Raw genomic sequence first — 12,356 nt, 5'->3', positions numbered from 1 at the left:
CCCTCCGCTCCGGCTTGAGATGACCATTCCTGGGCCCCTCAGTCTTGCTCCACCTCGTCCTCAGTCCTCAGGGTGAGCAGACCAGAAACCTCATGAAAACCATAGTTTAGAAAGCAGCAGCAAACCTCAAAGCGGCAGCCTCTCCACATGATCGCCAGGGTGCAGCATGGAACCCAGCAACCGGAACCTGCCACTGTCACATCCTCACCAGGTGTCCCCAGACAGATCTGGCACCCTGCCCTTGGGATGACTTTGTGGCATTTCATCTGTGAGCACCTTTACAACATGTGGCATCGCCCAGTGATATGGCCCTGACAGCTGTCTTCGCACCTGCTGATGCTGCTGGTCCCCAAGCCAGGGCCTTCTCCTATCCCTCCTGGCTCCTATAAAACATTGTGTGGGGTGTTGCTGGGGAAACGCACTGTGGCCTCTGCATCCCAAGAACCCCACTTGTGTGTTAGCAGAAGCATTGCCTGCCCTAGTGCTGCGTTGTCCAGTTCCCCAGTCGTCCTTAGTCCTTGTGCCATCAGCTTTGCCCCATACCCTCTTCTCATTTCTGTGGCACAAAATGGACACGCAAGGACTGTATTTTGAATAAGTAGTTGAATTAATATATTTTTTGGCATACGATGCATCATTTTAAGGGCAAAATATCAGCTACTGTTTTCCTGAGAGACTAATGATTATGCTATTTATTCAACAGAAGAGAAGACAAGCTGGCCATGACGTCAACCCAAGACCTTGCTCATCAGCCCCTCCAGATATCAGGGGGACCCAAGAAGGAAGGACTCCATGCTGGAGCTCCTGTGCCAAGGTGAAGGGCCCAGAGGCATTCGGCGGCAGAGCAGGTGCACACTGGGTGCTGAGGCAGAGCAGCAGGCATAGCCCCTGCACCATGTGATGTCAGCGGCTGCAATCATGAGCTCAGGATGACACCCTGAGTCACAGCTCACACCTGTGGGGAAGGGGCGCTGCAGCAGGGGGGCTGGGAAATGGAGGGAGCAACAGCTGATTTCAGAGCAGACACGGATGGCACCTCATGCTCTCAAGTGCAACGAACCAGAAACCGCTGCCTGCTGGACCAGCTGCCAGGGCTGTCTGAAGTGCTGCATCATTTTTAGAAACAAAATCCCTTTAATTGGTTGTTTCATTAATTGATCCATGTATTCATTCAAAGCATACATTTGGCATCTTTTGTATTCAGGGTTCAGAGCTAGAGCATCAGGGTACAGAATGGAGGGTGATATTTTCTAGATGAACAAAGGTATCAATATGAACACACTGAAAAATGAACAATGATGTAGCTGCAAAGATCTGTGTGGACCTGCCAATATTGATATGGGTTGAGAGATCAGGGCGATCAGACACACAGTATCTCTCATTGTGAGGAATCCTAAGACGGTAAATGGAGCCACGTGCAGGGAGCAGCTCCATCCCTGTCTCCAACCTACGTGTAATACAGGCCAGCAAAATGTGCCTCTGATGCTCATGCCTATCACCTGGCCTTCGTTCCATTGACCACATGAACTCGCAAGGGGCTGAATGAGAACCAGCAGTGTAGACGGTGAGGGCATCCGGCAACCAGTGGTGTAGACAGTGAGAGCATCCGGCTGTGGGAGGGTGGCACTGAGGCACATGTTTCCATGGATAATGTCTCCAGTGCATAAGAAAAAGTGGCAGGATTGGAAATTTCCAAAGAACTAAGAGAAAAATAAACAGATGCATCCAAAATACTTTGTCTTTTAGCTTCATTTTCCAATTCCATTTTTACATAACAATTGAAAATGATCACTACAGACATACTAATTCAGAGTTTTGAAACACTATTAAAATCGTGCTTGGTGGATCAACAGTTCCACTCATACACTGACAAGGCATCACCCTTCAGCTCAAGAGCACAGCACAGGGACCAATAGCGCCCTAGTGGGAAGCTCTCATTCCAACCATTTTATTTACATTACCATCCTGAAGCACCCCAGGAAAAGGTCATCATCAGGGGCAGGTTCCTTTCTGAAGCATCACTGTGCGGCTGAGACGCAGGACTGAGCCCCCAGCACACGCAGCTAGGATGCTGGACTGAGCCCCCAGCACACACTGCTCACAGCTCGGGCACAGGACTGACCCCTTAGCATGTGCTGGCTCATGGTTCGGACACAGGACTGACCCCTTAGCATGTACTGGCTCACAGCTCGGACACAGCACTGACCCCTTAGCATGTGCCGGCTCACGGCTTGGACACAGGACTGACCCCTTAGCATGTGCTGGCTCATGGCTCGGACACAAGACTGACCTCTTAGCATGTGCTGGCTCACAGCTCGGACACAGGACTGACCCCTTAGCATGGGTGGCTCAGACACAGCACTGACCCCTCAGCACACTCGGCCCCTGCCTTAGTCAGAGTTTTCTTCACCTCATAGGCGATTGATGCCAAGCCAAACCTTACACTGTAAATTTCCACAGCACATCCCGCTTCCTTGCCCAACGAGATGGCAAAGGAGTGACCCTGTCCCAGGGCAAGGAGAGGCCTCCTGAGTAGTGTTTTGACACCTGATGTGTTTTTGTTTTTTAGATCAAGGTAATCCTGGAAGGTTTTAACCATTGCCTCCATTAATCAGGCTCTTGTGGAAAACCAGCCCCAGGAGAGTGGTGATTCACCTAACATTCTACTTCCCTCTTTATGTAAAATATTGAAGTTGCAAAAGATTCAGAATATAAAAACCATCTTGAGGGAAGCTTTGCTTATCAGCATCCAGTCTTCATCTCTAATGAGCCAATGGGTCCATGCTGAAATACTCTGGAGCTGCAAAAGCTTCCCAAACCAGGCAGAGCACAGCATATAATACTTGCTGAAATCATTTCACAGCTCGTCTTCAGGACAGACTGCTTTAGCCTCACCTTTTTAGACAGCTGAGCAGGTGAAATGCCTGTGATGTGCATATTCCAACCCTCCAGGCTGGCACACCCCCCTAGGAAGTCCAAGACCAAACAAAAGGATAAATTGTCTCATTCATAATCTCCTTCGTGATTGTAACTTGAAAATGATGAAACTTTGGTCTATTATATTAAATAAAATTCATAACCAATAGCAAAGCATGTCTTTTTACTTCTTGAAATATGACTATTTGCAAAATCTTAAATTGTGTATGTGGTTTCAATTATGCATTTATGGGACAGTACTGGGCTGGCTTGACCCTTAAGTGAATGAATCAGAGTTGAATCTTCAACATGAAGCAACAATAGTCAGAAAAACTGTTAGGTCAGCTGAACAGGGCAACAAACTGGGAATCCACTCAAGGGCAGCTATGAGGACAACCTCTTTTAACACAGTGGGCAGTGGGTCAGATCCACAAATGTTGCCGCCATAGACACCATGGAATGGGATTCAGTCAAAGCATTAGTTTATTTAGAAAGGTGTAATTCTCTCTTTTTGTAATATTTTGTTTTATAGTAACTCTAAAGCAGAATATGAACAGCAGAGAATAAAACCATGCTAAATTAGAGCACATGCACATTGTGAGCTTTATGAAGGATTGGCACAATAATAAAAGGGCAAGTGGGGAAATCACAGAAAAAATAATTTCCTGTAATATTATAGAAAACGCTATCATGAAAGAACTGTCCTCAATATATGAGGCAATTAATAAGTAAAGGTAATGAGGGAAATAAAAATGCTCCTGAGTTTCTGTTAGAGTTCACATGAGCATAATCAATCCGTACCGTGATTTAGAATGCATATGAGATCCAGAAATATGCATCTAAAATTATATAGATGTATAATTGAAGCATTATTAATGATAGAAAAGTAATGGAACTAATCCAAAAGTTGACTATTCTACCTATCATGAAATAGTGTATTGTCATAAGATGAAATATTCTAAGACCATATAAAGTCATCATTGCAAAAGTAATGCACAAATCATCCAAGTACTTCATGGGTATTAGCCTGGTACATGTGGGTCTGCCAACTGCCTTCACAAGGTCAAATTCCAATTTCATTTTCATGCAAATAGATCTGTAGTGACTTGCATAGCACAGCAACTGCGTGAACCTGGACAGGTTCCTTAACCACTGTGTGCACTAATTTGATCACTTTTTAAATGCTAAGGTAACTATTTATTATTTTTGTTGTTCTTATTTTTACATTTATATAATTAATAGTTTAGTTTCCATCTTGAGAAAGATAATAACGTAGAATCATTATTCATAATATCCAACCTTGCTGTCAACTTTCTGTAGTTTTGAGATGGGATGAGAGACCACAAATGAAATCAAACTCATATCTCTAACAAAATCTCATTGAAAATGCCGATCTGTTTCAACATGTAAGAATGCAATTTTTGTCTGTTTCCTAATGAGGAACAAAAAGAGGTAGGAACACGCACTTGTCTCTGGTTAGGAGTGACTGTGGCAGCAACCACAAACGGTTCTATCGGGTAGACAGCTAAGAGACACAAGGAAAGAGTTTTGATAAGAATGAGATTGTCAACCAAATTTACAACGGTGCAAAGACAAGGATCAATGGCTTCTCAAAGCTAGGTGAGTCCTTCCTGGACTGCAGTTTCTCAGAGGAAAATGATGGACTCTCACTGTTCCTATGGCATCCTTGACCTGTGGGTGCTTAGTGTCTAAGTAAGTCCAGCCAATTCTCCATTAACAGGAGAAAGAACAGCATGTAAGCCTGGAATCAAGGTAGATCACGCATCACATTTACGAAGAGAAAACCCTGGCTTTAATTCTAAAGTGGGTCAGTAAAGAAGTAATCCAAAGACAGACTTCCACTGAAGTTACTTATAAATTACAGGATTATCTAATTCAATGTCCCTCAACTTTAAAATGTGTAAGATTTTCAAGGTTATTCTAGTTGACTTAAGGTCACATTTAAAAGTTCAAAATAGCCACTGTATAATCAATGGAAATGGAATTCATAATAGAAATGTCCTTTTCCCATTAAATTTCAAAACACTATTGGCATTTTAATGTCTGCCCAAGCCAGGAAACATTTATAGCACCGAGTCCTAAAATAAGCAATTAGGAAGTTGAAGTAATTAGTTTCAAACACCCTCAGTAAATAATAATTATTTCTGAAATGTTAAGAGTTGCTAACCTTTTAGAGGAGGAAGACTCTGAGTGAAAGAGGTTTTCTAAAATGCTTTACTATTGAAAGAGTTGTTTTGTCTTCCTTTGAAATATAATGCAAATAGGAGGAAAAACTATGAAACCAGGTTTTCTTTACATATAATTCTGATGGATTTTAATAAAAAATTAAGTGAAACATGGAAAACACGTTTCTTTGAACTGCATGTGTGGTTGGATGCCAAGGACATCGTGTCTGCACCTTTCTCTCTTTATGTGCTTTTGGTTTTATAATGATCTGATATGTCAGGCTAAAATGGTCTACAACATTCTCTGTGCAGAACTTGTAAGCAGCTGGACATTGCTCAAGATCCTGCATCCCACTTTGGGGTCCCTGTGTTCAGCAATGATCCGGGTCCTGACTCCAGTGCCTGGGAGGCAGCAGTCATGGCTCAGTTGAACAATGAGCTCCTGGAGCCTTCAGGACTGTGGGTAGGAAAGACCTTTGTCTTTGGATGAAGTGTCCCGTCTTGGGCCAGCGTCTGTGAGGCAGTGGCAAGCCTTGTGGCTGTATGGATCACACGAACATTAAGAAAACAAATGAAACCCAGAAGCCCAAGCATGCATGTTTCCTTGAAAAAGGTTGGTAACCAGTTAGTTGCATGAACTTCATTTGTTTTAGTGATAAAAGCCATGCCATGTGAAGTGAACTAAGCACGAAGTCACACTGGCACATTTGTATTGCAGTTGGCATCATGGCACCTGCACAGCAGAGCTGATTGTTGAGGAGTCCATGACCACAACACTGGGTGGGCACAAGAGCTACAGTTGGGTTTAAAAGAATAGGGAAAGCGTGGAAGCAGTTAAGGTTGGAGAGCAAAAAGTGGTTCAATATAAAAAGAAAACAGGCGTTTAGGGATATGGACAAACACAGTCACAAAAAGTGTGTTTTACAAAAATAGAATCACTAAATATTAGTGAAAATTCAAATTTGTAAAAAGCAGGTAAGGCTTTGTGCCATATTAGTAACTGTATTAATGAAAGTACATATGTCAATTTTGAATTTAGGCGTTGGCAGTGGGAACCTATATGAAGTAAACGTATTTGTGTTTGTGAGCGTGCATCTGAATCAGCACTTCTTTGTTCATTCTGCTTTGCCAGTTCCAAGTTTACATGTCTTTGCGGCATCTACTCAACTTTGCCTCAGTCACTGCCTTTCCCCTGCCATTCTGTTTACAAGTGAGGAGACACAGAGGGAGAGATTAGCTATGCTCCTAAGGCTACAGCACTTATGCACAGCAGAACTGGGTAGTGTGGCCCTGGCACTTGTCCCCTAAGTGAAGACCAATGCTGCTCACAGTTCATCTAATTTTCAATTGAGAGTGCAGCAAAGAGTAGAGCCAGCTCGTCTTACCCAAAGCTAATCCTGAAGCTTCTGAGCGAGTGAAGAGTGACCAGGTGGTTGTCCTTGGCTGTGACGGAGAACTCAGGGATGAAGCGGCTTAGGACATATCTCAAATGTATGCAGAGGCTACGAGAGCTCTACATGGACTCCCATTGGGCAATCAGAAATGGGGAAGAAAAGCTAAACCAGACACAGGAGTTTGAAAATTATAGGTCTACTCAACTAAAAATCAAAGAAATAATATAAGGAGCAAGTATCTGGGCTTTCTGAGAAGGAGAGACGACACTGAGAGCATCCTGCTGACTAGAGGACAAAGTCACACTGGCTCCTTTGGAAATTCTTTCCCCAGTATCCAGTGAAACCTCATTATTTTTAAGAACACAAAATGCAAGTTCTCTATACAAAACTGACATCACATTCATTCATTTTCTAAAAGCTTGTGCAGACAAAAAGCACCTAAAACAGTAAGATATACACTAAGGCAATGAAATATGAATGAGACACATGGCAATAAATATGAATATATAGATTTTCTTACTGAAAACAAATAAACAAAAAAACCAGTGTTGAGAGGAGCGAGTAAAGGGGTTTGTAGCCTGTGTTGAGGAAGAATGGCAAGGATCCCAAATGCGGATACTGGGAGGTACATAACTACACAATCCAAGGTCAGTATGGATGACCACATGTGGGCAAGAGTGTTCATACCGGCAGGAAGTGGACTCAAAGATCACTGGGAATTCGACTTTCATGAGGGTGCGTGGGCACTGCTCGCAGTGGCCATGGTGGGAGCCGCCCTCTGCACAAGTGCGAATGTTGTACGTGCACAGCAGTGGGATGCACTCTGACATCACCCAGCATGCTAGCTTAGGAAGACCTGTTTTCCTCCAGGACTCCTGGGGAGAAGGACCAGCTGCCCTCAGTGGACTGTTCGGTGTATTCCATGTGACTCACCTATTTCTATGTATTTGAAAGAATACTTGTATTTTGAAATTTGTTACTTAATTTTTAACTTTTACTACTTTTTCCATTTTCATGCCATAATACACTAACAAAACAATATGTTTTAAATAATATTTTATGTGTAATATATGTGAAGAGATATATATATTAATATAATCAACATGTAGCAACATATTTGTATTATATATACCCATATTTTAGCCTCTTTTTCAATGTTTATTTTATTTATTTAAAAAGAATACCAACAGAAAAATAGAAATGGAAAAAGAGGGAGAGAGAGATCTCCTTTTCTGTAGTACACACTCATATGCCTGACACAGCTGGGCTGGGCTGGGCTGGACTGAAACCAGAAGCCAAGAATTCAAGGAAACCACCTGAACTGTAACCTCCTGCCCCATGATGTAGAGCAGACTCAAACCTAGGCACCGTGGTACAGCATGCCAGAGCACCAGGCAGTAGTTCCCCTGCTATATCAAGCACTCAACACATGGTACAAGAAATATCTGGGACCTGGTGCAATGGCTTAGTTGGCTAATCCTCCCATTGTAAAGAGTCAAGGTCTCATACGGATGCTGCTTTATCCCCTGACCTGTTTCCCATCCTGCTCCCTGATTATGGCCTGGGAAAGCAGCGCAAGATGACCCAAAAGTCTTAGGACCCTGTACCTGCATGGAAGGCCTGGAAGAATCTCAGCTCTGGCCGTTGCAGACACATTGGAAGTAAACCAGTGGATAGAAGATATTTCCATTTCTCCTCTCTCTGTAAACCTGCCTTTCCAATTAAAATAAATAAATCTTTGAAAAGGAATTATTTGAAAACATGCATATGAGGGTCTTGAAAAAGTTCAGGTTTTCTGTTTTTGCCTCACTTGGCTTACCTCTTCAGGGAGCAACTCATGAACCGCCCAGGCACAGATCCCGGAGACACCTGAGGTTCCCTGGTTTTACCGTTCTCCCACAGCCCTTTGCACCCTGAGCCAAGGCGACTCTGCTTCCCTGACAGCTCGCACAGTCTCCCCTGAGGTCACAGCTCACTGTGAACCCCAGACAGCAACAGCCCGTGGTGCACATCAGCCCTTGAGGAGCTGAGTCTGGGGGATTTTGTGAACAGTTCTGAGCAGAAGATGTGGAAGCTGATGACCTCATTCTCTGCAGTGACATTTTCTAGATGATTGCATAGCTGCTAAACAAATGAACAAATAAAAAACCCCCAAAACAGAGCAAACAAACAAAAAGCACCAGGTTGGCCCTCCACCCAACCAGGATGAGAACACGCATCATTTCAAACTGGAAAACATATTGAATTTTTGATGTAAATGCTACTGTTACAATTAAAATCACGTCTTTAACACATCAGAAGGCTGAAAATCAAGTTGGCTATCAAGTAAGGCAAAAAGTGAAAAATGGCAGAAATGCAAGAAGAATGGCATAAGGAGTTGGAATAATACAAGGAATCCCAGGATGGTCAGCAGGAGAGAAATCCTCACATCTCACTGAGGATGGGTACCTGACAGGTGGATCAAACGTGTCAGCACACTTCAGAGACAGGTGCGATCCCTGGGAATGTGAGAAGGCAGAGCACACGCGGAGACCTGCAGTGCTGGTCCGAGAGTCTGTGAATACAAGGAGGGGCAGTGTGGTCCGTGCCCTCAGCAGGTGCTGCCCACATCCTCAGAAGCCATGCGCAGAGACTGCCACTCACGAGGGAGTCATGTGGAAGGATGCATTAGAAGCCTCAGCAAACTATTCCTTCTGCAGGAGTTGTGAAAACATGGTCATTTGCACATACAATAAACTTAAGACAGCATAGATCAACCTCTTGCTTCCATTCATGTACAAAATGTTCATTTCTGAGTACTCTGCCCTCCTGAATGTCTAATACTTAGGTCTTCTGTTTCATGTTTCTGTCATTTCATTCGATTTCCAAGTTACTGAACATCTAGTTGAACAGATAATAACCAAGATAAATAAGGAAGTCTTCTCTCTATTCATGCCCCTCCCACGGGCACAACTTGATCAGTTCCCTTACTTCCCCAAAGTTCTGTTCAGAAAATTTCCACTTCAAGATCAACAATTGTGTGATCGCTATAGACATTTTCTGCTTTATTCTTCAAATGAAATTCTTCATGGGTGTGCAAGCTATGAAGTGTAGAGTCCACTAAGAAAATACCATGTTCCTAACTTCCACGAAAAGCAGGAGGTGTCACCAGCCCCGGCACACTCCAGGTGGGGCTGACAGCCGCTCATCTTCCTCGCAGTAGCAGTGTCCCTCTCTGCTGTGTTTGGACAAGGCGTCCTCCCTTCCTGTGCTCTTCAGTCTGAAATCTTGCTTCTCCTTTATGAATGAGATAGTGACTCCTGTGAAAGCATCAAGAGTCAGAAGGGCCAGTAGGCAGTTGGGATCTCTGGTTACTGGTAAAGTTACTGCTTCAAGTATAAAATCTTACTTCTCCTCATCTTTACTCTTCCAAGAACACTTTCTCTCTACCTCTATCCCTCAGTCCCCTTAAGGGAGAGCAGTAGGACAAACTAGGACAGCAATTCGCTTCACTTAGAAATGCTGCCATGACCAAAGCAAGCAGACACAGCCCATGCCAACCCCCACCTCCGAGTTGCTGTCGAAGACATGGTCCTGAGTTTCCGGTTTATCACCGTAATGGAGGGAGGAAGCCAGCAGTCCCACCCTTCTGATGTCCTTTTTGTTCTGAACAAGGCAAATGTGTTTTCTTTTCTTCTTTCTTTTCCACCCTTCTGATGTTTCATTTGTTCTTCCTCCCAGAGTGCTTAAAAACTTCAACTCTCCAAATGTTCCAGCCTTTCTTCCCTTAGAGCCCCCTCCTCCCTGCAGTAGCAGACCGCTCTCTCACTCTCTCTTAAATAAATCTAACTTTCACACTGAATTTATCCATATGAAAATTCTTTCTTATGCAACAAGAAACAAGGTCGCTGTCATCTTTTGCATCAAATTCCCCACAGCAAATTTTAAAACTTATTTTTGTTGTCCCTTAGAGGCTTTCCTTTAATTCCCCAGCTTCCTTAATAATTGGATGTGAGTCTTTTCAGCGTTCCACTAACCAAGCAAACAAACAAAAAACCACTGCCATTAATATCTCCACACATCGTTTACGTCACAGTGTGTGGAGATGGGAGAGCTTGGGTCAGAGGAAAGGCAATGCCTAGCAATTCCCACCACAATCATCAAACTCCTGGTAGCTTTCAGGCGTTCCATTCCCCCTCCCTGGAAAATGCCTGAGGGCTACAACACATTACAGCACCTTCTCAGCGCCCAGCTGATCCAGGCCGCTCCAATCAATTTGGAACCCTCTTGGGTTAAACTTATTTTTTTTATTATTTGGCTTGTCTTTTCTTTTCATTGGTTTAGTTTCGTTTTTCAGTTCTTCGTCAATTTTGAAGATGCAAAATTTTACTGATTCCATCTTGCAGTTTGCTGTCCAGGTCCACGCTTTTTATGACGAGTATAATTTCTTGATTTCAACAAACATTAAAGAAGATAGTTAGCAGGTTTGTAACTGAGTTCAGACACGGTGTCTCCTCATTCACTGGCACTCACACTGCCCGTTAGTGCCCGAGAGCTTCTGCTGTGCCTTACAACTTACATACATAAGCACTGAGTTGGAGTTTTGTCTACTTGGTGGTTGCTGATTAAGTCAAGTGATCCAGTAGCAGTTCTCTCAATGCCCAGGTGGGGCAGGACTCTGGTCCACACCCCTTCATAACACCCCAGGCACCAGAGGGTGCTGCATCCCCTTTCCAGAGGCAAGGCGTCTCATCTGAGTGGTGCCTGTGTCTGGTTTCCTCATTCTCCTTTCTCACAGTGATGCATCTGTTACATGATGCCTCCTTATTACCTGCGTGTGTCCTGCTTCATTATTAGCTTGTCTTCTAAGTCGATGTATAGATTCTCCACAATATAAATGTCCCTGTTGAAGCAGTGACATTTCGAAGCATTCTCCCAGTTGCTGTCTGCAAACGACAAGCTGCTTCTGCTCCAGGAGATGTGCTACTTTGTGTTTCCTGGGGCTCATCTGCATGTGCATGCAGACCTGCTCAGGATCCCCCAAGATGAACCACACACAGCCAGGTGAGCACGTGGAGCTTCTCGTCAGAGGGAGCCTGGTCCTGGGCTGGTCACTTGGCCCTTGGCCATCACCAGGAACAAAAGTATCCCATGGAAAACGCATTGTGGACACCCAAGGCCAACACCTAGGAGCCCTAGCAGGACACCAAGTGTAGAGCTCGGTGCAGAGAGAGGCCTTGAGAACGAATCGGAAGGGGGAGCAGTGGGGCTAGTCATCCTCCGGTGCCATGTGTCCAACTGTCCTTACCTGTATGTGTATGTCTGAGGGTAAATTCACTGTAGTTACTATAGTTTCATCTGTATTTGCAAACCAGAAACTGTGCTGTCTGCAATTCTGCATTCCCTCCTAAGAGTGTTTGGCATGAGCAAAGGGTTTCCTTGTGGCCTCGGAAGGCTGCGTTCTGTTGCTGTGAGAACTGTGTCTTGGTTCACTCAGGGCATGCAGAGTCTCAGCAGTGTGAAGACACCAAAGCCCCTGCCTAGATCACGCCCTAGCCGACATGTGCCACCCAGAAGGTTGGTGGTCAAAGGACCATCCTACGCTTAGAATCTCTTCCACAGACAGATAATTCACAGGGCCCTGTCTCCTGTTCTGATCATGTCACAAAGGCCTTATCTCCCAAAGCTGCCCTGCACTAGGTCAGTGTGTCAACACATGAATCTTAGGAACATAGCACTGTCATCAGAACAGAACCCTTCGGCACCTTCATGTGCATTGCATTGATATGTACCTTCCTGTGTCATGGACATCGAGACAACGTTAAACCCCCGCCTCAACAACGCAAGACATTTTGCCATTTATTTCCAACTTCTTTAGTTC

Source organism: Ochotona curzoniae, unplaced genomic scaffold (genome assembly GCF_017591425.1).
Source record: "Ochotona curzoniae isolate NIBS_2020 unplaced genomic scaffold, NIBS_Ocur_1.0 scaffold_3835, whole genome shotgun sequence".
Taxonomy (NCBI): Eukaryota; Metazoa; Chordata; class Mammalia; order Lagomorpha; family Ochotonidae; genus Ochotona; species Ochotona curzoniae.
This window is presented reverse-complemented; position numbering follows the sequence as displayed.